At 43.8% G+C, this 26488-nt stretch overlaps 2 long non-coding RNA genes across 7 annotated transcripts in view; both read right to left on the bottom strand.

Annotated features, from left to right (window-relative positions):
* LOC306664942 overlaps positions 1 to 14146 on the bottom strand; it is a 29771-nt gene extending 15625 nt beyond the window's left edge. Inside the window, exon 1 of the long non-coding RNA XR_013764870.1 lies at positions 14013 to 14146. This is a non-coding gene — a long non-coding RNA (uncharacterized lncRNA). The remainder of the gene's footprint in view (positions 1 to 14012) is intronic.
* A 2300-nt stretch (positions 14147 to 16446) lies between these two features.
* LOC306664937 overlaps positions 16447 to 26488 on the bottom strand; it is a 112089-nt gene continuing 102047 nt past the window's right edge. For 3 of the 6 annotated variants that reach the window (XR_013764860.1, XR_013764863.1, XR_013764865.1), the window contains 2 exons: positions 19167 to 19259; positions 16447 to 17094 (listed from right to left, as the gene is read on the bottom strand). This is a non-coding gene — a long non-coding RNA (uncharacterized lncRNA). Of the gene's footprint in view, positions 17095 to 19166; positions 19260 to 20578; positions 20998 to 26488 lie in introns of all 6 variants that reach the window. The other 3 variants (XR_013764862.1, XR_013764864.1, XR_013764861.1) reach the window with 3 other exon arrangements.

Genomic DNA, 26488 nt, shown 5'->3' on the forward strand with positions numbered 1-26488 from the left:
AGTGACACGTGGGGGAATGAGAGGGAGAGATGAAGTCAAGATGAGCAAGCAGAGGAAGCTCAGGCAAAAAAGATGGAGATTTTCTGTGTCAGCTTTCCAAATGACCCTCTACCTGGGGCTCTGGCACCCCTCCCCTTGGCTGCGGCTCAGGGGACTCTCTATCAGTCTACTGAAGAGGCAGGAGGCTATCAGTTTACAAGAAGAGAGGAAGCAGAGGAAGAGGAAAGAAAGCAGACAAATTACTAAATGAGGAAGCCAATTATCCAGCGCACCATACTTCAAGCTGTCAGCAGGCTGCTGTTCCTCAGGCACCTCTGGGCAAAGTGGGACTTAGACCTCTAGACTTTGCTGCCATCTGGCCTCTCCAAGGAGAGAGTCCATACAGACTTCCTCCAGCACATTCACGTCAAATTGCCAGCATCCTGAACAAGATCCTTCCCAATCAGGGAACAGTATTACTGTATGGGCAGCTTACAAAAGCAGGGAGGCCTCCAGATAAAACTGTCCAGGAGCCGCTTTGGTTTCCTATTTGGATAACTACAGGGTTTCTCTGTACAGCTACCTCAACTTTTCTGATAGCACCAAATGTAAAAATCCAGGAGCAATAGACACTCACTTCAGTCAAGAAGCTGAGGAGGGCACAGGATAAGAGAGCTTTTGAGGGTACCGAAGACGAGAGCAGGAAGCCAGGTCAGCGAGTGGCATCTCAATATATGAAGGCTCCTTTGCTTTCACATAAACCCCTTACAAACAGATGCTGAACAAGGTAAATGCCACTCGACCCAGCCATACCAGCCGCCATGCACAGCTCTACAACAGTGGGCCCGTGCAACTGGATGTGGGGAGTTGTGGGCAGAGAAAGGCCAGACAGGAAACAGATCGAGATGTCTGGAAAAGAATCCTGTCAGTCAGTAGCAGATTCCACTTTGCAAGAAATACAAATGGCAGTGAAGAGCTGGGGCAGGGGACAAGTAGTAGCAACAGTTATCTAACAGCCCCATCGAGTAAGAGAATTGGAGACCTCTGAGAAGTTTAAATCCATGATGTGGGTTTTCTTATTTCCTGAATGGAGTCATCATGTGATGTGATTGGTAAAAAAAAAAATTTTAAGGAAAATATCAGGTTTGCAGCTATAAAGTTGCCTGGGAGATAAAAGATGCTGACTTTTGGGGATGACTATAACCCCAAGTCCCTCCAAAAGCAAAATGGTAATTCCGCTTGTCCCGTCTCCGGTATTTGGCATGATTCTATAAACAACTCTCCTGCTCCACAGCTGTCACCCTGGAAAGCATTCACAGTGACGGATACATCCACCTGCTTACTCTGCGAGGTAGAACTGAGTAGTCAGTTTCTCAGGTGTGGCCTGTGGGCTACAGAGTCACCAGGGAGGACATGGCAATAGTGGAGATGGCTGAGTGGAAGTGTCTTGGTGTGAGGCTCAGGAATCTGCTTTTTAAAAGTAGCTGTGCTGGGGATTCTCCTGCCCCCTAAAGTTTGAACTGTTCTTCTATCACATGCAGTCCATGGGATCTTCCCTTCAGGCTTCCTGCTCTCCAGGCTTTCTGCTCTTCATCCATTACAATCTTTATATGAGGTACTACTTTCAATGTTAAAGATGTGGCAGTTAAAGACCACTATGTGGAAGGTGGTTTAACACACTGTATCTTAATTTGTGGCAAATTCTCTTTTTTTTTTTTTTTTTTTTTGAGACAGGGTCTTGCTGTGTTGCCCAGGCTGGCTGCAAACTTCTGGGGTCATGCTGTCCTCCTCCTGCCTCAGCCTCAACCTCTGCCTCCTGAGTAGTGGGACTAGGAGCATACACCCTACCTGGCTTAATGTGTGAAGAATTCTTTATTTCACATAAAACAAAGCTCACACTCAGAATGACTGCAACAAAGAAACAGTCACAGATAGGTGTTCCTGTAACTCTACTATAAGGCTCATCTATGGGCATGAAAAGATGTCTCTGGTTTCCTTTTCTGAAATGGAAAGCACTCACAAGCAAGACCGTTCACTCTCCTAGGTGACTTATTCTGAGAAGCATGTACGATTCTTCCCAGTTGTGGTGCAAGCCTGTAATCATCCCAGCTACTCGGGAGACTGAGGCAAGAGGATCACAAGTTAGAGGCCAGTATGTTCGTACATGAATAGACCACCAGTGAAACTCTCTGATATGCAGATGCTAACACACAGTAAGGAAGGGAAGGAAGAATAGTTCACTGGATTAGACAAAGGGGAATGAAAGGAAGGAAGGGGGGATGGAATAGGAAAGACAGTAGAATGAAGTGGACATCATTTTCCTAAGTTCCTATATGAATACACCAGAGTGAAACTCCACATCATGTACAACCACAAGAATGGGATTCTAATTAGAATAGGTCATACTACATGTATGTGTAATATGTTGAAATATACTCTACTGTCATGTATATCTAAAAAGAACAACTGAAAAAAATAAAAACAACAACAACAACAAAAAAGAGGCTTACTTGGCATTTTGTATAAATAAAAAATATTGGAAAACATTTCAATAGGGGAATGGTTAAATGAAGTAACATATTCTATACTATAGAACATAATATGTTGTTAAAAAAAAATTTGAGGCCAGCCTGGCAACTTAGTAAGACCCTCTTTAAAAATAAATAAATAAATAAACAAATAAATAAATAAATACCACACATAAAAAAACAGTAACTGTAGCTCAGTGGTACAGCATCCCTGAGCTCAATCCCCAGTAGTGCAAAAAAAAAAAAAAAAAAAAAAAAAGTGTGTAAACAGAAATGCATTTGTTAAATTCACCAATAATTCTTTGCTGCATACTTTGTCTTAGTGAATTATTTGATCATGAAGCATAGAACACGCAATGTGAATAAGAAATAAATCCACCTGAGTTTGTGCCAAGGGTTTAGCTATCTGAACGACAGTTAACTGCTGGCAAGAGAGACCCTTGGTGCAGGCCAGGGGCTTCTCATACCTGGGCAGAGGTTTCTCTTGAGAAAATAAAGGGAACAATAGGAAGACAGCGGCAAAAACAGCTGCAGAGAACTGACTTGGGGCACAGTCACAAGATGGTTTTGTTCACTCTCTTTTCACACTACACCAACATGTTCCATATGAAAGATTACACAGTGGCCCCGAATTCCATTGACCCCAAAACCTTGCTTCAGGCAATGCAGACTGGAAATTCTGCTGTGTTTTGAACAGATACTCATGTACTTTTTCAGTGCCCCAGTGAGCTGAGCGGCAATTTGCTTCTATCATCCCTGAGGTTTCCCAGCTGACTTCCACTTTTTTAGACATCTCAGTAAGCTTCCAGTCACCCACCAACTTTGCATGAACTCAGAATTCCTTTACCGCCCTCTCCCAGGTTCAAGGTCTCCATCCCTGTTTTCTGTAATAGTGCCCTTGACCTTCACCATCTGACTCCCTACATCTTTTCAACTACCAAAAGCCTTCAGATAAGAATGAAACAAACTTCTTGTCCAAATTAGACAAGCATTTTACTTTTACAAATAAATGGGGGGAAAAAAAAAAAACCTCTGAGATTTCTGGGTGAAGCATAAAACACTCTCCTAATGCTGGTTTCCTCCTAGACAGAGCTCAGGAGATGGCAACCATAGAGTTTTTGCTCAGATGACCCAACTCGAGCAAGAGGGGAATGGGCCAGAAGGAAATCCTGTGTGATAACTAGGAAGAGATTCCACTGCTTGGAAAGAACCAACTTCCTGTGAGGTGGGAGCAGTTCACCATCAGTCAAGTTGTAAGGCAAGTCTGTCACAGGAAAGGACCCCCTAGATCTACAGCCAAATGCTGTCGTATTATCTGATCACCTGGATTTGGGGTGAGACTACCTATCATACTAGTTTTCTTTATTCCTTTCCTTCTTTTATTTGGTTTTTTTTTTTTTTTTTTTTTTTTCCCACACTGTTTTTCAAACCATGTTTGGATGGTTTTCTTCAATATTTGCCTGCCTCCAGACCCTGCCTTAGAGATTACAAATATATAATAAACATATATAATATAATAAACAAACAAACAAAAAATGCCAAATGCTTGAAAACCACTAGCACAGCACGATAGTTTCCAGGGGTTTCCAGATGCTCTGGCCAAGACAGAAGACCAGAACAGAAAAAGAGAGAGGAAATCAGTCAACCTTCACCACACCAGGTTGGCTTGAAATCTGTGGGCAGTTGACGTTGGTTCTGGGAGCCAGCAGTGTGGGGGCCAGGGTGGGGTTGGGCTGGGGAAATGCATTTTCAGGGTAACATTTTCAACCTCTTTCTGTTCCCATGATTTACATAAAGTGATTTCTCGGAATATCCTCAACAGCGGATACCAACAATAAGGAAGTCCTCCACAGACCGAGACCCTTCATTTTTAGTGACTTAGGCTAAATTAGAGACTTCACAGGTCTTGCGTTCCGTGGCCATTTTTAGCCGCCTTATCTGGTCACCTCTGTGACTTGTCATAGTTAGTGGCCAGTGTGAGTGGATTCTTGAATCTGTTCTGTTAAAACAACACCAGGGCAGGATTTGGTGGCCACATCTGTAATCCTGGGGACTCAGGAGGCTGAGGCAGAAGGATCTCAAGTTCAAACAACTTAGTGAGACACTCTCTCAAAATTTAAAAAAATATAAAAGGACTGGGGGTGTGGCTCAGTGGTTAAGAACCCCTGAGTTCAACCCCCCATACCAAAAAACAAAACAAAACAAAACAAACAACAACAAAAACCCAGGAAGTTCTCATGAAACCAGGGTGAGCAGTTTTTTGACAGGACCAAGAAGAAGAAATTAAAGTTGTTTTCACAGAATGAGTTGGTTCTTAAGAGAACAGATTATGATGCAGAGAGGTTACCCCATGCTCTAGGTCCCTTCTGCCAAGGGGTGGGGCGGGGTGCAGTATGTACCCCTTTCAATTTAGAAAGAAGATTCTGAGTTTTTAGAAAATCTTTCCTATTATATATCTTGGTGCTGAAGCTTTCTGTGTAGCAATCTAAAGGCAGTTGAGTGAAGGACAAAGCAGGGACTCTCACCATCCCTATTGCCCCCAGCTCCCTTTCAGAGCGGGTGATTTCTCCAAAATTCTCAGAAATGGAATCCTGATGATCCCATCCTTGGTTTTGAGCCTTACGTGTGTCTGGCCTCGTGTCTTGTATACATTGCCACATTATTCTCACAGTGCACGGACAATATACACACAGTTGCCAGAATTTTACAGAATTTTACAATAAATATGGTTTACAAATTTTAAATGACCCCACCCCAGGTCATAGTTGGCAAGTGATAGAGCCAGGCTTCAAAACGATGTCTCTTAACTCCAAAGTCCACACACTTAATCAGCCGAGAGAGAAAGGAGGACTTAGCCCAATTTACCAAGGGTGTCCTGAGGTACAATAGAAAAAACACAGAAAGACGTGAAAACCTGACTTTCACAGAAATCTAAATCAAGCCAGATCTAATGGCTTAGGAATTTATATTTTTACAGGAAATTTCCATATAAAAGGTAAGAAATTTTGGAGCATACAGATGATTCATTGAATTCCAGTGGAAAACAGAAGACTAGGAAGATCTCTCGTAGAAGGCTCCTGGGTCTGAACAGGAAAATGAGAAGAGAAGGAAAATATGAGGGGTGCTCTGGCTTAGGTGTGTCTCCCAGTGGTTCATGTATGGGAAGCTTAGTCCCCATGGCATCGGTGTTGGGGCGATGGAACCTTTAAGAGTGGGGGCCTGGTGGAAGGTGATGGGTCATGGAAGCACTACTCTAAGAAGGAGTTAAAGTTGTTCTCACAGAATGAGTTGGTTCTTAAAGAACAGATTGTGACAAAGAGAGGTTACCCCATGCTCTTGGTCCCTTCTGCACAATGGCTGGTTCTTTCTGCTTCTTTGTGTTGATGTGACACAGCCCAGGGGTCCCTCACCAATATGCCAGTGCCATGTTCTTAGACTTCCAGAACTATAAGCTAAATAAACCTGTTTTCTTTATCAGGTTTCCAGCCTCAGATGTTTTGTTATAACAACATAAAAACAGAATAAGATAGAGAGGTACTAAAACATTTTCCTGGAACTCAAAAGTTTTGTTGTGGTAAACTGAGTTGCCCAAGAGAACTCTATCAAAGATGACTGAAGGGCTAGCAAGGTAGCTCAGTGGTAGATTACTTACCCAACATGTGTGAGGCCCTGAGGTTGATTCTTAACACCATGAAATTAAAAGTGTGTGTGTGTGGGGGGGGGGGGGGGGCAGAAAATTTAAAAAGGTGATTAAAAATGGGAAAACTTACAAGAACAAAATTTTTGGTATTGTCTTTGAAAATGTGTAAATGGTATGGTTAGAAGTAATCACAGATGAGTTTTCATTAATAGTAAACAATCAAATCTGGATTTATCCTAATATTTTGAAGGAAAATATTACCATTACCAATGACCTCTTGACCCTGTTCCTTAAGCATCAAGATCATCAGGGTAAGCAGATTACCATACATAGAAATCATCAGAAATGGCCACATGCCTATTTGTTATGTATAAGAATACTATGTTACAGAATGCTTAGAAGATGATGAAGGTGTTAGTGATGGTATTATTAACTGGGTTAACAAATAGTTTGTAGATTGAATATTGGGAAGCACAGGACAACCAAAGGGTTTAAGATAATTTGATGGACTATATGGAAAATCAGAATGCTTTATGTTGAAAAGAGATAACCAAAGAAATCTGGCTCCTTTTATATCTAAAAATAGAACCATGGTCTGTATTCAATAGTGAGTGAGTTAGATCCCATTGACAGAAGCTCCCCGCTCAGCTCTGGAATGGAAAACCAATCCCATGTCTCCAAGAAGCCAAATGCTATCAGGAACATTCCCCATAACACAAGCAATAACCACGAACAAGTAGATTTGGATTTGCAGAGCAATACATTATCTTATTCTCTTTGTGTTACCATAAAAAAATGCCACAGAATGGTTAATTTATAAACCATAGAAATTTGTTTCTCACAGTTCTGGAGGTTAGAAGTCCAAGATCAAGGACGCCAGCAAGCTCCATGTCTGTCAAGGGTTGCTTCTCCCTGCTTCCAAGCTGGCGCCTTGCCGCTTCCTATAGAGTGAAGGGATGTTGTGCCCTCACTTGGTGGAGGGATGGAAGGGGTGAATTCAGTCCCTCAAGCCCTTTTATAAGTAAGGCACTAATCCATTCAGAAGGGCCCAACCCTCGTGGCCTGGTTCAACTCTCATCACCTCCTAACGGAGCCAGTGGGTTGGATGGCATGGCTCTCAGTTCCTACTTCCTCTTCTGGCAGGCTTCCTTCCGTCCCAATTTGCCCTTTACCAGTTCTCTAGATGCCACAGGCCACATAGCTGTTGGCGTGCATGTACTAATTTGTACTGTATTGGTGTGGGGTGGGGGACAGGGTGAGCCTGTACACATTTGTATTCTGTGGTCTGAATGTGTTCCCCCAAATTCACATGTTGACATTTAATCCCTAACATACCATTAGGAGGTGTTTGGGCCTTGTGAAGAGATTAGTGCCTTATAAAAGGCTCAAAGGAGTGAGTTCACCACTTATACCCTCTCACCAAGTGAGGGTGTGGCTCGGGGGTCGAGCACTTGCCTCACAGGCACAAGGCTTTGGTTCCAGAACCACACACATGCACAAAAAAGTAAATATAAATAAGTATATATTATTTATTTATATTTATAAATAAATATAAATATAAATAAGCAGTGGTATAGTCAGTTCAAGGATTACTAGGCAGCTGTTACGGAATAGATATGAGGTGTCCCCCAAAAGCTCATATGTGAAACAATGCAAGAAGGCTTAGAGGAGAAATGATTGGATTGTGAGAGCCTTAACCCAATCAGTGAATTGATCCCCTGATGGATCAACTGAGTGGAGACTGAAGGCAGGTAGGGTGTGGCTGGAGGAGGTGGGCCTTGGGGGTGTGCCTTTATCTGGCAGTGGAGTCTCTCTGTGCTTTCTGATCACCAATGTGAGCTGCTTCCCTCTGCCACACTCTTCCACCATGATGTTCTGCCTCATCTTGAGCCCTGAGGAATAAAGCCTATTGTCCATGGATTTAGACCTCTGAAACTGTGAGCCCCCAAATAAACTTTGCCTCCTCTACAATTGTTCTGGTCAAGTCTTTTAGTCACAGAAGCAAAAAAGCTCACTAAAACAGCAGCACTCCAAAGGAACACAGTAGATCCAGATAGAACAACATGGAAAGAGCGCCTCCTCATCTTGCTGAGAGACAAGAGTAAGTGGGCAGAACCATTCCATGCAATTTACATATCATCATTCCTCCCAATAAAAAAATCATGTTTCCATAGTCTTATATTTACTTTCAAATCAAGGTATGTCAGGCTACACATCAAATTGAAAACCTAAGGTTCTCTAGAGAGAAAGGGGGAAGCCCTGGGATTTGGGCTAGTGGTTAGAGACTTTGGGTCTAACTAGAATTTTTTTGTTGTTTGTTTTTGGGTACCAGGGATTGAACTCACGGGCACTCGACCACTGAGCCACATCCCCAGCCCTATTTTGTGTTTTATTTAGAGACAGGGTCTCACTGAGTTGCTTAGCACTTTGCCATTGCTGAGGCTGGCTTTGAACTCATGATCCTCCTGTGTCAGCCTCCCGAGCCGCTGGAATTACAGGAATGCGCCACCGGGCCCAGCTAGAAATTTTATGATTTGTTTATAAGAACAATATATGTATGTATCACTTATAAAATAAAACTAATTTTAAGGTGTTTAAATCAGATCTGTCTCCCCTAGCAAGGGATCCCCCCCATTCGCCACTGCCAACATACATTTTTTTTTTTTTTTTTAATTAAAGAAACTCTCCTTAGTCCCAGGAACTTCAGCTTCACTCCTGACATAATTTCTCTGTTCATTGTACATTCACTTGTTCAGAAAACATTTCTTGTGGCCCTACTATGTGCACGCCCTGTTTTGTGAACTCTTTGCTCAACGCAGAACTTCCTGTTGTAGTCTCTATGTTCCCTGATCCTCCCCATAACTCATCTCTTAACCCCAAATTCTTTTCCATCAGGGATCCTCCAATTTATCAATTCAGGTTTCCAGACTCTCACCCTGAGCCCCAACCAGGCCTTACAGGGAATCAGCCCTCCAGGCTCTGGGCTCTTCCTCAACAAATATTAACATAACCATTAGCCTCTGGGCCATTTACCTATATAGCTCAGTTGCTCCACTCCAACCCTAACTGGAACATTCTCAAGTCCCCAGAGGCTAGGAATGAAGAGGAGTATCTCCTCTAACAGTGATGCCAAAACTCACTGTAGAAAAACACAGAGAAAAATAAGCCCTCATCTAAAAATGCCCCCCACCCCTTGGTAGACCCAGAAACAGGAGTGTTGTTCTGAGGCTTAGAGCTGCTGATCTCTCAACCACACAGCCTTAGATTCTGCTCTGGCTGCAGCTGGAAAGAAAGGAGACATTTGACACCAATGAGGTTTGGTTCTTGTCTCAGCTTCATATCATTTCTGCCAATAAACACTCTCCAGCCAAGGCTCAGCTTCACTCTTCCTTGATTTTTTTTCAAAAAGGCGTATGGACCTTGCACTTGAAGTCCAGCTTCTATTAACTTTCCTTTCTCTAGTCTGCCTCCAAAACCAAAAAATATTTAAAAAGCAAAAGTGAAATTCCAAACTGCCTGGTGGTGGGTTGGAGAGTGGCAGATTTCTCCCAGGGAGAGAGAATTTGCGGATAAAGGGTTAAACATGAATATGCTTCCCTGGAAGGTCCTTTCTACCCTGTTAATGGAACCCAAGTGCAAACCTTGGCAGGAATCGAACATTAGCTCATGACAGGTGTAGGCTTCATGCTGGCTGCTGCTATATTTCCAGCATTATAAAAAAAAATTGGGGACATGGGGACCACTCCATGACACAGTAGGCTGGAACAGATTGCTTTGCAGAGATCTCTTCTGGCTGAAATAATCCCTATAACAACTTCCTTGACATGCTGTCAGCATGGCCTGTTTCCAAGGTAATGGCTGATGCCTAGGGACATAATAGACATCATCTGTGGCCTTCCAGAGATACAGTCGCCAGAACCACCCTGCTGAATTCTTCTAAAAGAGTCATTCATCCATTCAGCTCTGGTGACTAAACTGGGCCCCAAGGGACACGCTCTCCAACATCCCCCAGTTGTTCCTACACTGTAATGTGGTTTGCTTTTACTGTAAAAGTGGGGTCACAAACTCAAATCTCTGAGGAAGCCAGTCAGAGGCATAAATGACCGAAGCAGTCTAGATGGCAACCAAGGAGTCCCTGCCTGTTCACAGAGAGGACACCTGCAGCTTTAGTTCATACTGCTTGGGAACAGAGTTCTTTGTAGATCTCTGCTGGTTGAGATAAGTCCATAAACAATGTCCTGACAATCTGTCAGGATGCTCTGAATATGGAATTGTATGTGCCCTAGAATCGATGTCCACTGGGAACCTCAGACCTTATTTGGAAATTGGGTTAACTTAAGATGAGGGCATTCTGGATTAGATTGAGCCCTAAATCCAACAATTAGACAGACAGACAGATACAGAGACAGGAGAACCCCATACGTAGGCAGAGGCAGAGTCCAGAATGACATCCTCTACAAGGCAAGGGGTGCCAAGGATGGCCTACTACCAAAAGCGAGGACAGAGACTGACTGAAGAATGGGCTCTTGAACTTTTTTCCTCTTTCTAATTTTTTAATTATTACTTTACTTACAAAAGAGCCCATTTTCCATAAAAGAGAACCAAAGAAAACATGCTTATGGGCCTGTTACAAGGACTCTTGATGAACCACAAGGACCCCAAATCTACTCCAGCCTCTTAATCTACTTTACACTGTAGCCAGGGGGAATCTCTTGAAAACAAGTCAGACAATGTTGGTCATCTCCCTGAAATTCCTTAATCATACCCTACTACTCTTCCAATAAAGATAAAAATCATTACCATGGCTCATAAGATCTTACGGACTCTGGTCCCTGTTCCCTCCACCCACTGCCGTAGTATCACTGGATTCTTCTAGTGCCTCTACTCCTTGTGTGCTCTTCACCTCAGGACCTTTGCACATGCTCTTATCACTTGCTTAAACATCTCCACCCATATCACACACACAATACACACATACACATTCATGTGTCCACACACATGCACCCCCTTCATCTGGTAAATGCCTTCAGCTTTCAGGTCAGTCATCATTTCTCCAGAAAAAGTTTCCCTGACTCCTCAACCAAAATTAGTGTAGTCCCTTTCAGATGTTTTCATGGTGCCACCCCCTTTTCAAACCTTCCACCAAATGTGTGTGATCACCCCAAGACTGTGAGCACCAACCTTCATACTCAGCACAGAGTACAGCCATAGAGTACAGCCCCACAGGAGGCTGTCTAGTGCTACCTCTCCAAGGAACTGCATGCTTGAAATGTTCTCTACCACTCTTCAATCCAAGTCCCGATTTGTACTTTTCTTGTAGTTACATTTCCATTTTGCGCTGTTCTCTGATGCTCACATCTGTTTAAATCTTCTGACTGTTGGCCACGCTGCGGGCAGTGCTATACTATGTTCGTCATTGCATTCAGTGTATAGTATGAGTCCTGGTTACACTTAAGGATTTGTTGGGTTCTTAAATACACAGTCTTGAACTTATTTTAATAATGATACGAAGGCTGTATACAGTTGTACGGGCAGAGAAGGTGGCACAATACTTAGGAGGCTGGGCTCTGAATTCTGAAATCTGGATTTGAATCCCCTTTGTGCCAGGCACAAGTCAGGGGAGAATCGTTTTGGACAGGCAGGCTACCTTTTTGCAAGGTTAAATTTACTTTTCTGGAAACTTCATCAAAAATGCCGGATGCTCATTCTCTACACTAACTAAATAAATGAATAAAAGAAAATGCCATATTTTCTACCGCATGGATTCCCATCTCTTATAAATACCTTGCTCAGATGGGTCTAAACTCCAAATTTTACCAGTTATTCTCAGATAGGGGCAATCCCTCCCCTACAAAGAAATCTGATGATGTTTGGGGACTTTTTTATTGTTACCACCTGAGCTGGGAAGGGAAGAAGGATGGCTGCTGGCCTCATAGGTAGACCAAGGATGCTGCTGAACATCCTTCACTGCACAGCATAGTATCACTGCCCTGGCCCCCAGCAAAAAATAACCAGCCCAAAGTGACAAGTGTGCCCTGGTTGAGAAACCTAGCTCTAGACCATTGCCGTTCACCATGCCAATGGTCCTGGATTTACGTTCACGGACGTCATGTTACAAGTTTGGATAACTCAGTCTCTGTGGCATTTTGATTTGCCTTTTGTTCAAAAGAGCTTTCGACAATAATCAATGGATTTTAAAACTTTGCTGACCACAAAGTAGTATGCCCTGATCCAAACTAAATCTTTCATCTCTTCCATCCAGGCCCTGGAATTCCTGGTTCCAGTCACTGACCTTCAGGAGGACACTGGCACCTGTGAGCTGGCAGGATACCTCCAGGAGTGGCGTTGTGCTTGCTGCCATCTTGGTTGTGGGAGGCACTTCTGAAGTGAGTTGAACATAAGGAGGGACAAAACCTTCATCCAAACCAGGATATGCACAGAGATGGCCTCCACTGTTATCTAAAGGTGTGCAGCCTTGTGGTACTAGGAACGCTGCCCCCCCCCCCCCCCCCCCCCAGCTACTGCCATCAGGGAGAAACATCACCCACAATACGCTTGCTCATTCTTTCCCTCTGCTGGTGGGAACTCAGCCTCCAAGGGTTGGCAAACCAGGGTTCCAGGGCTTTCTCTGCCCTCCACCACTGCTGCCTGCTGCTTATAAGTTGGGGGTCTGTGAGTGAGCCTCTCCACTCTTTCCCTCCCACCCTGGTTTTCGTACCAAAAGAAAAAGGAAGAGTACCACGGAAAATCCCTTTGGAAGGTTACTGATTTTGCCCCTGCCCCCAAATATCTGAACATACTTACCTGCTCAGATTTATTGTCCCTTCCTTTCCATCAGCCCTGGAAGCTGGAACAGCTCCTTTTTATACTCACGGTGCACCAATTACCTGTGCCTGATCTTCCTGCTCCCCTCCCCTGCCTGCCCACCTCCTCTTGGACTTGGTCCTGTTGTTTATCCCTCTATGTTACATTTCGGTAGCCTCCCTCTCATCACCAACTTCCTTCTTCCAGGAATGGGAGGTGTCCAGACCCTTCTCATCCTAAAAGGAATCATCCCTTGACCCCACAACCTCTGTGGCTTCCACCCACACTTTCTTCTTCCTTTCTTACCCAAGAAGTCTATGTGCACTGAGTCCACTTAACTCATATTTTAGTCAGCTTTTTTGCTACTGTGACTACAGGACCCGACCAGAACAATTGTAAAGGAGGAAAGGTTTATTTGAGGGCTCACAGTTTCAGAGGTCTTAGTCCAAAGAAGGCTGGCGCCATTCCTCAGGGCTCGAGGTGAGGTTGAACATCATGGCAGAAGAGTGTGGTGGAGGGAAGCAGCTCATATGATGATCAGGAAGCAGAGAGAGGGAGTCCACTCTTCAGATACAAAACATATACCCCATAGCTGTGCCCCCAATGAACCTCTTCCTCTAGCCACACCCAACCTGCCTCCAGTTTCCACTCAGTTAATTCCATAAGGGATTAATTCACTGATGAGGTTAAGGTTGTAACCCAGTCACCTCCCCTCTGAACCTTCCTGTGTTGTCTCACACGTGAGCTTTTAGGGGACACCTCACCTAAACCATAATACTTCTCATCCTTACTAAACCCACCATCCTCGGGCTTCTTCCCTCACAATGCCACAAAGCAAGGCTCCTCAGAGTACCCACAATCAACTCCCGGTGCCTTGTCTCTTTTGGATCCTTCTCTGCCCACACTGCTGCTGCATTGGACCCATGAGTACCACCTCCAATTTCAGCCCTGCTAGCTCTTGAGATTTCAAGTTCTTCCTTCACCCCAGCTCCTTCTGTTTCAGCTCCTGCATGGAGTTCCCTTCCTCCATATCTAAAAATCCCAATACTTTCTCGACCCACTTCTCATTCCATGTTCTCTTTGCATGATGGTATCCAGCGTCCGGGCTTTAGCTAGCTCCTACATGCCATTGGCTCCCGGATGTAGATCTGTACCTCAGACCGTTTCCTCCAAGATTTGAAGCAGAAGCGTCTGATGGAAAGGGCCAGACAGGGAAAGTCAATGAAGGAAAGTGACTGTGGGAATGGCAGGCCAGAGAAGGTTGGTGTGAGCTCATGGTGGGCGTGGGAAAGGTGGCTGCTACTGCGCCCCAGCCAGTCACTCATATACAGGAATTCAGGACCCAAGTTGCCAGATTTTCCAATTTTCCTCAAAGCCAGAAACACATAATCCTATTTGGAATCTCTCAGAGGTTAAATATTGGTTCAAAGAATTTTAAATGTCTTTTGGGACCAAAGTCTGTCTGAGAACCATGTCTGACTATGGACCACCAGTCGGATGAACTCATGTATTCCACTGAACGCCACTACCTTCATTCTGATGCTCACAGGCGCTTTAAACTGGACCTGCCAAGACCAGCTTTTCTCTGGACCCTCCTCTCCTCCTCCTGTACACCTTGTCTCAGTCAGTGATAGCTTCTATCCACTTGTCCAAGCTTCCATATGCACCAAAATTACTTTCTAAATAAGTCTTGATCTGTGTAGCTCTGTCCCTGATCACCATCGTTGGCGTTTAGGTTTCTAGCCTCTTTTCGTCTGGACTAGCAGCCTTGCAAGGGTTTCTAGTGATGATCCATCACACTTGCCTCTCCCCACGTAGAAAGTATTGTTTTGAGCAAAGCACGTAACCTTAGTTCCTTGACAGTGATTGGTTTCAGAATGGGCCAATGACCTAGAGAGGCCCAGTGGGATGGGAAGGAAAGTTTACTGGGAGCTACTGGAAAATTTTTCCTTGCTAAGAAGCCACACGTAGACAAGATGGCTCACTTCTGTGTATAGCCATCGCTGTCTGGATGTTGCTCAGGGAATTGCTACGGCTACCTTGTGAAGATGAGGAAAGGCAGCCTGCAGGCAGAGCCTACCAAAGAGAGGGGAAGGGGATGGAGGAAGGCATGGAGCCTGGGAGCGGCGACATTGCTGTGGCACTGAATCAGCCACCTCTGCTATCTCTCATCTCAGAGCTTATAGCTACATTGATCATCTCTTGATGCTTCAGCCAATAGGAATCAGGGCTTTATGCTTACAGAGGCCAAAAGCATCCTGACTGGTTCCCTTGCTGCTGCCTCCAGGCTTATGTGCCATCACTCCACGTGACACCTGACTGTCAGGGTGGTCCCTTTCGATGCTAATCTGACTGCATGGCCTCCTGCTTCCCGTTCCCAGTGCCCACAGGATTAAGTCCCAGGACCTTGGCAGAATACACAAAGGCTTCCATGACCAGACCCCTGCCTCTGCAGCTGAATCAGTTCCCCTCCTTAATACAAACCTCATGCCCCCTTTAGTCTGATCTGCTTGTAGTTCCCTGCACAGATGATGCTGTTTAACTCTTTCATTCATTTGACAATACATACGAGTGTCAACTCTGCCAGGAGCAGCTCAACACATGGGGATGCAGAAGGAAACAAGACAGATGAGGTCTCTGCTTTTACTGAACGTTCCTGCCACTGTCCCCAAATCCTCTGCAGTAGCCATCCCTTCTCTCTGGGGTACCTTTCCTTTTATCTTTATCTGACTAACAACTACCTTTTTTTTTTTTTTTTCCAGTTCAGTGTTTAGTCTTTGAGATGTATTTTTATATATATATTTAAAATTGTTTCCCAAAATTTTTACTTTGAAAATTTTCATTCATAAAGAATAGTATGTTCCTCTATCTTTACCTAACTTCACTCATTTTATTTGTTCTCTCCTCCCACAGACATATGTACACAAACACATCTTTTCCCAAACAATTTGAAAGTAACTCATAGATACCATGACTCCTTACCCATAACCAGTTCAGAATGTCTCAAGGATAAGAATACTGTCTTAGATAACCATAATGCCATCATCATCCACTCCAATTTAGTATCAATACAATAATTTATCTAATATGTAATCTAGATTAAATTTTCTCAGTTATCCCAACTATGTTTATGGATACTTTTCCCCTTCAGAATCTGATTTCTGATCTAAGTCCCTCATCTCTTTTAGGAGCCTTCTCTGAGCTCCTTCTGCTGCTCACCACCAGCTGAATCTAGAATGCCCTGTGCAGATGTGATCTCATGGTATTAACCACATTGGTCAAGAGAGTTATCCCTCTTTAGATGGAATCCCACGCCATGCTCATCTCTGTATGCTCAAAGCCTATTGCAGTGTGTGGCACTTAGTAGATGCTCAACACTTCTTGGCTGATGACAGATTGAATAAATTACTGCAATGGAGACAAAGGCTGTGGTCTCGCTGCTGGGTTTTTTTTTTTTTTTTTTTTTTTTGCTTCTATATTTAGCTGCTTGTGATGTTAATCGTGTAAGAGCAGAAAGTCCCATCTGCTGTATGGTAAGGAGAAATAATCCAGATAGATAATTGTGCCAATGGCAAGAAGCAACAATTATGATGTCCAAGGCCACACTCATGGAGATGCATGACTCAGATATCTGAGAGCTTTAGTGGAGAAACACCACAGCCTTCTTAGAGTTGTTACAAGTCTCCATCCTATTTACCACTTTATCTTCTAAACAGAAACCAGGACCCCTTCCAAGTGAAATTAAGAACAAAACTCATCTTTACCTACAGCCATGGTTTCTGGCAGAAGGAATGTGTCCTCACCTCCAGTGGGCCTGATGAAACAAGGGGAAAGGGTCCCTTAGCTCTGATGCTGCATTTCTCCCCTCTGCAATTCTAACTTGAGAATTGTTTTAAGTCAACAACTGATACCATAATTAATATTTGAATCCAAATAATATGTCCATTCTCCTGGAAGCCATTCTCTCACCAAGGCGAGTACAGAAGCAGGATCAGGACCAGCTGGATCCCTCAGAGAGTCACTGGCCATTTGTGAGTAGTGGTCACTTGCTCTCTTCCCTGGAGAACTCCTTTTTCTTTTCTAATTGGCCACAGTGTATTTTACTTGCTCTCTTAAGACTCCTGGATTCACCAGGAAGATTCACTGTGAATTAAAAAAAAAAAAAGTCTTCATAAGTCATTGAAACACACAGGTGCCCAGTCTTCCCAGCTACCATGGGACCTGATCTTAAGACAAAATCACCCAACCATCACACTCTCCTGCTGGGAACAGCCCAGCCCAGGCACCTATTAAGCATCAGGCACTGTGGATACAAAAGTAAATAAGCAGGGCTAGGGTTGTGGCTCAGCGGTAGAGTGCTTGCCTACATGTGTGAGGCACTGGGTTCGATTCTCACCAGCACCTATAAATAAATGAATAAAATAAAGGTCCATCAACATCTAAAAAATGTATTTAAAAAAATGTAAATAAGCCTTCCCTCAAGGAGCTCAGAATGTAGTGGGATAGGCAGACACACAATGACTCTCAGAATTAATGAAGAATGCAATGGTAGAGATACCTGCAGGACACAAGAGACCTCAGAGGAAGGACACCCATCCAGCTTGGGGAAAGCAAGCCAAGGAAGAGCTGGCAGATGAAGGCAGGCTGGAGATGGATAGAAATGAGGGAGGCAGATAGGGGACATGCTAGACCAAGGGCATGGGACGAGGCAGACAGGAGTGCTCATCATCTTGATGAACATGGGGACAATGTGGCCACTGGCTCGACGTCGAGATGAGCCCCGCTGTTTTGGTAACACACTAGCACCAGAAGGCCAAAGACTATCTCTAACTTGCCTCCTTGGCTTTGGATGATCCTTGAACAGGACTCCCACCAAGGGTTAAAGGTGGAAGACATCCCCTGCCCCCTCCCCGCTACACACAAAAAAACCCAGGGAAGGTAATTATACCACCATCTATTTAGCTGCTAAAGAATTTACCATTCAAGGAGATAGGACCCTGCCTCACCAGAGGCGTTTAACAGTCCAACACTATCACATTACCCAGATTGTATAAAGAGCATGAATGATTTCCGCTCGCAGACCTCTAATGGAGGTGTCTCTTTACAAAGCCCCTGCTTCAGGCCAGCTGAATGCCTCAGCAGTGCCTCCGAGATCCCGCAGTCCTAATCCCTTTAGCAACAAAGATCTGTTTCTTTACTTAGCATGAAGTAGGCCTCAGAGGCCTGTGTGTGTCTTCGCCTGTAGGCCAGAAGCCTCCTGTTTACAATTTCCCTATTCCTGTTTTTAATGTTGTTCTGAGAGCAGCCACAAAGGGCTAGTTTTGTCCAGCAGGAACAAGGGAGCTATTAGAGAGAGACGGAGGAAGGAAGGAAGGGAGATCGCAGGGAGGACTCCTCGAGGGATTAGCAGACACAGCTGTTCCCGAAGGGAGAGGAGCTTTAGGCTGTTTATAATTTCCGTCACATTTACATTTTTTAATATTTTATTTCCTTAATTTTTTTTCTGATCAGTTTCCTGTCCACCATTGAGAGTATGTGTCTTGCTGCCATATTGGCAGATGGAGGGTACCTGTTTTCACCTATCTAGCTCATCTTGAGTGCTTTGCTTTAATGCTCTGCTGCTCTGGTGTGGTGGTCTCCAGCTTTTGGGGAGGTCACAGACCTCCAGACCACCTGGTGTCTGAGGAAATCAATCATTAAAGAGAATGGTCCCACTCCTTATCCATTTGTGTGCTTGGCTGGAATTCTCTAAGCTGTATCCAATTCATTCAGATCCCATAGACATCTGTCTTTGCAGTGTATCAAAATCTGTTTTTAAAAAGCATCTCATTTTTTTTTTCTTGCTGTTACATATGCAACCAGTGTGTTCTTAAAGGTATTTACTGCAGGTAGAAGATCTGATAAGGTTCCATATTTGCAAGATGCCTTATGACAGTTGCTTTAAGAAAAATATGTATGGTTTCATCAGGCTAACAAATCACTTCTGTCACCTTCTGGTTCTCGTCTATGTACGTATTCAGTTTTTGCACATTTGTAATAAAATCATAGGCTGGACATGGTGGTGCACACCTGTAGTCCCAGCTACCAAAGAGGCCAAGGTGGAAGAATCACTTGAACCTGGGCAAAATAGCAAGACCCGGTCATCCCCCCCCACCTCTTTTAAAAGATATGCATGACAGTAGAGTGCATTTTGACATATCATACATGGAGCATACCTTCCCATTCTTGTGGTTGTACGTGATGTGGATGGAGTTTCACTGGTTATGTATTCATATATGAACACAGGAAAGTTACTGGCAAGACCCTATCTTGAAAACAAAACAAAACAACAACAAAACCATAAATAGAATTTTAGTCTTAGTTTTCCATAATATTATGCCATGCATATTTTTCTACCTGATAACAATTTGTCTTTCTAAAAACAAAACTCTTCCTTTTCCTTTCTTTTGCCCTCCTCCCTGTTATATATAGTAGCAACTTGTCCATCCTTTGGCACCTAACTCTGTATTCAAACACTCATATGGAGGGAAATTATTTTGGACAGGGGTCATCATTGCTTTTTTTATTAAAACAGAATTATATATTATCTATTTCTCTATGTCTTGCTCTATTCACTTAACAAGATGCAGAAGACTCTGCCTTTAGTATATTGTTTTTGACCTGACCTAACATGTGCTATGCAGGTCCATTTTGCCAAAGACTCAGGTTTGACTCAGGGTGCAAATGCCCATGTATGTGGAAATTCCATTTTTACTCTGTTTTGTTAAGTTGTCCTTTTTCCTGGGGAACTTTAGTCAAGAAATAAATAGCTTTCTCAAATGTCCAGTCAGCTCATTGCTGACCCTTTGGGCTCTCACTCCTTTGGGGTAAGCTTCCGGATTTGAGAGTCTTTTAGATCCAGCCGACCTGCTACTACTATTACAGAAATATTCCTCATGATAGTCTCAAAAGTTAAATACATGCAGTTTCCTTTTGCAGGGGCCTGGGATCTGAGCTAATCTTTAAGTAAAGGAGAGAAGGGACAGTGATTAACATTCTCCCAACTCACTCAGGGACAGCTGTTCCAAACCCTTCCTTCCTGCTCAAAGTCCTAACTAGTTTTCAAGAGGAACTTCAAAAAAAAAAATTTTTTTTTTTAAAAGAAGAATATGGAGTTCTTCCAAGATTGCTCAATTTTTCTTTCTCTAAAGTAAAATAGCTCAAACCATGTGCCAATCCAAATGCACTTTCTGTATTCAGCCCACTGGAAATGTGGACCGTAAGATAACATGCACAGCCTCTGGAATATTATTTTTCAGAGCTGGCCAGAAAAAAAAAAAAAAAAAGTGCCACAATGTCAGCTGCTCCGATTACTCCTGTGCTTTTTCAAGAGGAATGCTAAGGATATTTTAGGGAACGTGAGCCTCCAGAAGCCCGTCATCTAACTGCCCCTGTGATACAAACATTTTTGGCAGGATTACAGATTTGAGGTGGTGATTATTGTTTTGGTGATAACATGCATTTGGGGGGACCACTTTTGATGAAAGAACTTTGAAAAGATGTTTTCCCATTCCAAGTATAAATTAAAGGCTCTGTGAATTTAACTAAGCGCTTTTATTAAAAACTTGGAATTACCCAATATACTCACAGCCTTTAAGTTATGAATGTTATGATTTTTATTAGTCTGTGTGAAGGTCATGCCCTCAACGGGGGCATGTCTTGTTCCATATTCATGTCTTCCTTTCTCTGGAAATGGGGTTTCTTTGATGCAAGGTGGCGGGGACTTACATAGGGTGGTGATGGAAGGTGGGATCTCTGTCTAGTCATCCGAGGCATCGGAAACAATCCAGACCTTCAGTGAGTGACAGGCATCCCAGTGAAGCTTCCTAGGTTCCTGAAGATACATCAATGAAAGTGCAGATGGGAGAATGCACAGGATCCTTCCCTAGCTTTATAGTATATGTCAGTTTGACCAACTCCATGTTTGTGTGTTATCTGATCCAGTCCTAAGAAAAAAGGAAGACAGAATCTGTCCCTTTTACTCTCTTCCACTTGCCATTACATAATCTAAAAAAAAAAAAAAGATAAGAAGGAAATTTGACAAAATATTAATTTTTTCAAGACTAAAAAAAAAAACAAAAACAAACAAACAAACAAAAAAAAAAAACCCTGCCTTTTTTGGCCAACAATGAAAATAATACAGAATCGAGTTAAGTCAAAACAAAAGTCAACCTCCTCTAAATCACATTCCCTAGTAATTATAATTTATGTAATTATTATTTATTACAATTAACATTGAAATACTTACTCTTATACTTAGATAGTGATAAGCTCTATGTGATGCCAATCAAAAAATGAAAAAAATTCATTTTGTAACTATTTTTTTCATGCGTTTTTCTAGATGGTGATTGGGAAGAGAGAAGAATAGGGGACTGGACTGGGGAAAATATGGCTGAGCTCTGGGACCCCTGTTTCACTTCAGCGATTCCTCTTTCACCACCTTACACGTTCATATTCTGTTGCTGCTGAAAACTGAAAATGACCATTTATCTAGAGGACAACTCGTCCTTCTGTAGGTTGTTTTGTTTCCCTGGTGCTGGGAATGGAACCCAGGGCCTCACAAGGCTAGGCAAGTGCTCCAACACTGAGCCACACTGCCATCCCTGCAGGAGTTTTAATGCTGCATTGACTAATGGCATTTGGGCCTCATGCAAGCAAGGTTACAGCAACGGCTATGGGTGGAGTTTTGCAAAGGTACGTGCCTGACAATCATTCAGATTTTGAATTTCAGGGGGTTGAAGGTGATTAGAAAGTATTTTTTCCATGTTTAGTATTAAGGAAAAAAAAACCTAAAACTCTATGTATGTTACGAATTGCCAAGAGTTATGAGACTAGTATTCTGTAGGAAAAACCAAGGTGGCCATCCGTACAAAATGTGACCTTTCAGCTGTTGACAAATGCCACTAGACCACAGTCGTCGTCCAACAAATTACATTTATGTGGCGAAAGAATCAGAGGTCTTCCTTCCTCATGTTGATGGTTCCCCCTTCCTCACTGTGATAAAACATTCTTTCCTTGAGTTTTAACCAGTGACATGGTGCAGAATTAGATCCACATGTGCCGATTTTTCCATTCTATTTATTCTAGTTGTTTTTTATTAGAGTCTGAAGAAAAGGGAACTGAAAGTCAGTCCTGGATTGCATACATCAACCCCGTTAAAGAATTTTTTATATTAACAAATATTCTAGCCTTTGTAACTACAAATGCTGAAGTTATGGAGAAATATCCATCCTAATCCCCATTTTCATTTGCTTCTAACTTTCCAATAATGTATCCTTTCGGGCTGAAACTTTCCATCCTTCGTTTCAACTCAAAGGTGAATTTATTTTGGAAAGTTCACACTAATTTAATTCAGGGACTTGGAAGGGATGTGAGAGTAAAAATATACCCTCTCCTCCTCTACAAATAAATGTAAGACTTCGTTCATAGATAACTCTGGAGCAGCCGAACAGCGGAACAATAAACAGGTCTCAGAAAATCGCTGCTAAAGCAGGTTGAAGTGATTAACCACAAATTTCCTGCAAGCACTGAACAGCTCGGAGTTCCTAGAGCAGAGTGAGCTTTGGTGCTTCCTTTACCCAGGGCCTGCAGGGCCCCTTCAGGGCAGGTGCCTGCCAAAGCCATTTTCAGGGGCGATTCTCTTCCGATGAAGCTTTCCATCCTGGGGGGAGGTCACAGCAATGGTTCCCCTGGCAGCCCACTGTCACAAAGTTTTGATTAGAAGCCCCCTCCCCCAAAAATATCTTTCATGATTTGGGGCTGCAGCACTTACAGGGCTGTCTGAAGCCCCAGAGCGTGGGGGGGCTTGGTGGTCCACCTTCTGTGACCCAGGTGGACGCCCCGAGGAGGAGGTCACTACCTAACAGAAGAGCTATGCCACAGCACACATGAGCCCCGCGATGACCGATTCCAGACACAGCCTCAAGCTCGATGACCTTCCCCTAAACTGTGACACAAGAGTAGCATCAGCTCCAATCCCCAAGCAGTCTGGTAGGCAATGGCCTTTCTCCTTTTCCCACACATATTTTAATAAAATTTCCTAAGAATCATTATTTGGATTGTCTTTCTTTTGTGTCTTATTTATTTTATGGTGGAGTTGCTATGAGGCAAAAAGAAACAAGCAGTTCTTTTTTAAAAAGTGCAGGAGGGGAAAATGCAGGGGGAGAAATATGTGTGGAAAGGCCACTATCTGGATATTAGGCACCCCTGGAGGAGCTAGGATTAAGCCGATATAAAAATTTCCATGTCTTAAAAACTATCCTGATTTTTAAAGTAATAAAAAACTGGCTATAGACCTTGCCCTGGAAAAATCAATATGCTTTAATTCCTTCTAAAAACTTGGGCCATTAAAACAGAATCCAGGCAGAAGAGGTCGGCGGGCTGGCATCCTCTCACCTGTTTTGAATTATGCGGTTCAACCCAGCATGCATTTCCCCAGGGGGTGCGGAATCTTCTTCCTTCAAGAACATGCTAAATGCCCATCTGTCAGAAACAGTTTTGGGGTACTGAGGTGTAGAGATGGAGACCTGAACAGACCCTCCCGGGAGGCTACTGCCTGTGCAGAACACTTCTGTCCCTGCTAGCTGCATGTACTCATTATCCTTGATCAACAGCCCCCTGGGTGGCAGGCAAGGCCACCCACGCTGGAGACACGGCAGTCCGTGTCCTCAAGAAGCTCGTCCTCTCCTGGCAGAGCCAGATGTCCAGACAGACCACTCCAGGACAACACCCCCTTGTGAAAGTAGAATGTCGGTGGGAGCCCAGATCAAACACCAACTATTACCAACGCATGCCAGAGGGAAGGGGCCACTGAGACCCACCTCCTGTGTTCCTGCGGAACTGGGGGATAGAACATGGTACTCACCTAACACTCTGGTGTTACTGGGAGATTAATGCCCAGGTCACCAAGGTGATGAGGGACAGAGCTGGGGTTTGAACCCAGATCACTCTGATTCCAAAGTCTGTACTCTGTGCCGAACAACATCTCAAGTACCAGATTTTCAATAATGCCTTTCCCAGTTCTCTTTACTGAACCTTATTTATTTGTATTTCTCTTAAGGAAATTACCTTGACTTGGATGTAGACTCATTTGTGTACCTATCAATTTTACTGGACCGGAAATGTCAATGGCGGTAATGGCATCTCAGCATATCATGTGCATATAATTCTTTAGGTAAGGCATGCCTCTCTGATGAGGTGATGGGTAAGCAGATGCCTAAAAGCACTGAGAGCAATCCCAAGGGTGTGGAGAGTGGGCTGGGAAATAGTCCAAGCACTGGGCATGGCAAATGTGCAGGCCCCATGTTATGACTTGAATATGAGTGTTCCCCCAAATCCCCTATGTTAATACAGGAATATTCAGAGGTGAAATGATTAGATTATGAGCACTGTACCCTAATTAGTCCATCCCAATTTGAATAGACTAAATGGGTGGTAACCACAGGCAGGTGGGTTGTGGTGGGAAGAAGTTAGGTCACTGGGGACATGCCCTGGGGGATTATATCTTGTCCCCTCAACCCCACTCTTCTTCTCTCTCTCTGCTTCCTGGCTGCTATGAGGTGAGCAGCTTTCCTCCACCTCACCCTTCTGCTGTGATATTTTTCTTCATCTCAGGCCAAAAGCAATGGAGTCAGCCAACCATGGACTGATCCTCTGAAACCATGAGCCTCAAATAAACTTTTTCTCCTCTAAGTTGTTCCATCAGGTATTTTGATCTTAGTGGAGAAAATCTAACTGACACACTGTATGTCAGAGGGCAGGTTTGAGGAACAAAACCTCCACCCTCCCACCTCTGCATTCTGCCCTCTTACTCCGCTTAAGTTTCTTCAAAGCACTTTTCTCTACTTGACCTTATATTCGTAAATTTCTTTACTACTGATTACATCGCCAGCCAGGTTACAAGTTGAGCACCTAGAACAGGTGCAGCATATGGGAGGAACTCCCTTCACATTTGTTTAATGCCCATTATTTGGATTTTTCAGTTTTGTTTATTTTCAGTAAGCACTTATGTATAATTACCAAGCTAAGCCCTTCATACACATTACTCTTTTTAAACCTTCTCGATGTACTTTCCCTCCATTTTACAGAGAGCAAAACAGGTTAAGTAACTTGCTTAAGGTGACTCAGCTAGTAAGTGATGGAGCTGGGATGTGAACCCATGTGTGATCTTCACTGGAGCTCTCAATCAAAATATTATTCTAGTCTTACTGAGCCTATCATGGCCACCTCAGCCACGGAAATCCCTCAACAAATAGCAGATGGAATTAAATACTTTAGTGCAGAGAAGGAAACATTCCCCAAAAGCTTGTAACCTAGAATCTGAAAACCAGTTTAGAAGATGCCTCACTCTGGTGTGGAAACTTAAAAGGACCAACACAAAAGAAGTATGGTTTGCCGGGTTCGGTGGTGCATGCCTATAATCCCAGCAGCTTGGGAGGCTGAGGCAGGAGGATCGTGAGTTCAAAGCCAGTCTCACCGAAAATGAGGAGCTAAGCAACTCAGGGAGACCCTGTCTCTAAATAATATACAAAATAGGGCTGGGAATGTGACTCAGTGGTTGGGTGCCCCTGAGTCCAACTCCCGGTACCAAAAAAAAAAAAAAAAAAAAAAAAAGGACATGGTTTTAAAAAAATGTGATTAGGGCTGGGGAGATAGCTCAGTTGGTAGAGTGCTTGCATTGCAAGCACAAGGCCCTGAGTTCAATCCCCAGCACCGCAAAAAAAAAAAAAAAAAAAAAAAAATGTGATTAGTAGAATGTGCACATTCCACCCACCCCCAACCCCACTCCAAGAAACCTACGCAGACAAGAACCCAGGTCTCACTATGAGCCTTCCTAAAGACTCCTGGGCTACGTGACTCGGAAGGAAGGTGTTGATATCCATTTAATTAATGGCAGAGAAGATCTGACCTTGGAAACTGTCGTGTCACTGTGGACAGGAGGAGCTGTGACGAAAGGTGTTTTTGGTGACTGAAGGGGATGCCGAGAAGGGAGAACTGGGGAGACAACCCAGAGTTTACCCAGGAGCCCCACATCTGCTGGGGTGGAAGTTTGATCTACTGAAAGGGAAGTGATGAGAAGGAAGGCCCAAAGCTCTTCATGAAGAGCAGCTTGGACAAGTAGCCCGAGACTCGTCACCCCTTTGCTTTGATTTCCCGCTTGCTAAGACCGATCCAGCTCCTCGGCACTGGGGCTGAGATTCCCAGGGTCATCCACCCACCTTTCCGTGTCCTCCCAGCTGCAACACCACTTTAGCTGTCTTGGGACTGGCCTGCTGGCAAGTGAGCCCCCAAGAGGATCAGCGCTGCGCAAACTGGCAAAACTGAGGAAAGGCAGAGAGGGGACCCAGTCTGCGAAGCTGCCACAGGATCTGCAGGTTCAGCTTTGAGGTTCCCTCACCTATAAAATGGGCATAGTGACGATCCCCAGGTCTCCCAGGTTATGGTAACCACCAGGAGAGATCATGGTTGTACAGGCAAATTCACTCACACGAGAGTTTCT

The sequence above is a fragment of the Sciurus vulgaris genome, assembly GCF_902686455.1.
Source record: "Sciurus vulgaris genome assembly, chromosome: 6".
Lineage (NCBI taxonomy): Eukaryota > Metazoa > Chordata > Mammalia > Rodentia > Sciuridae > Sciurus > Sciurus vulgaris.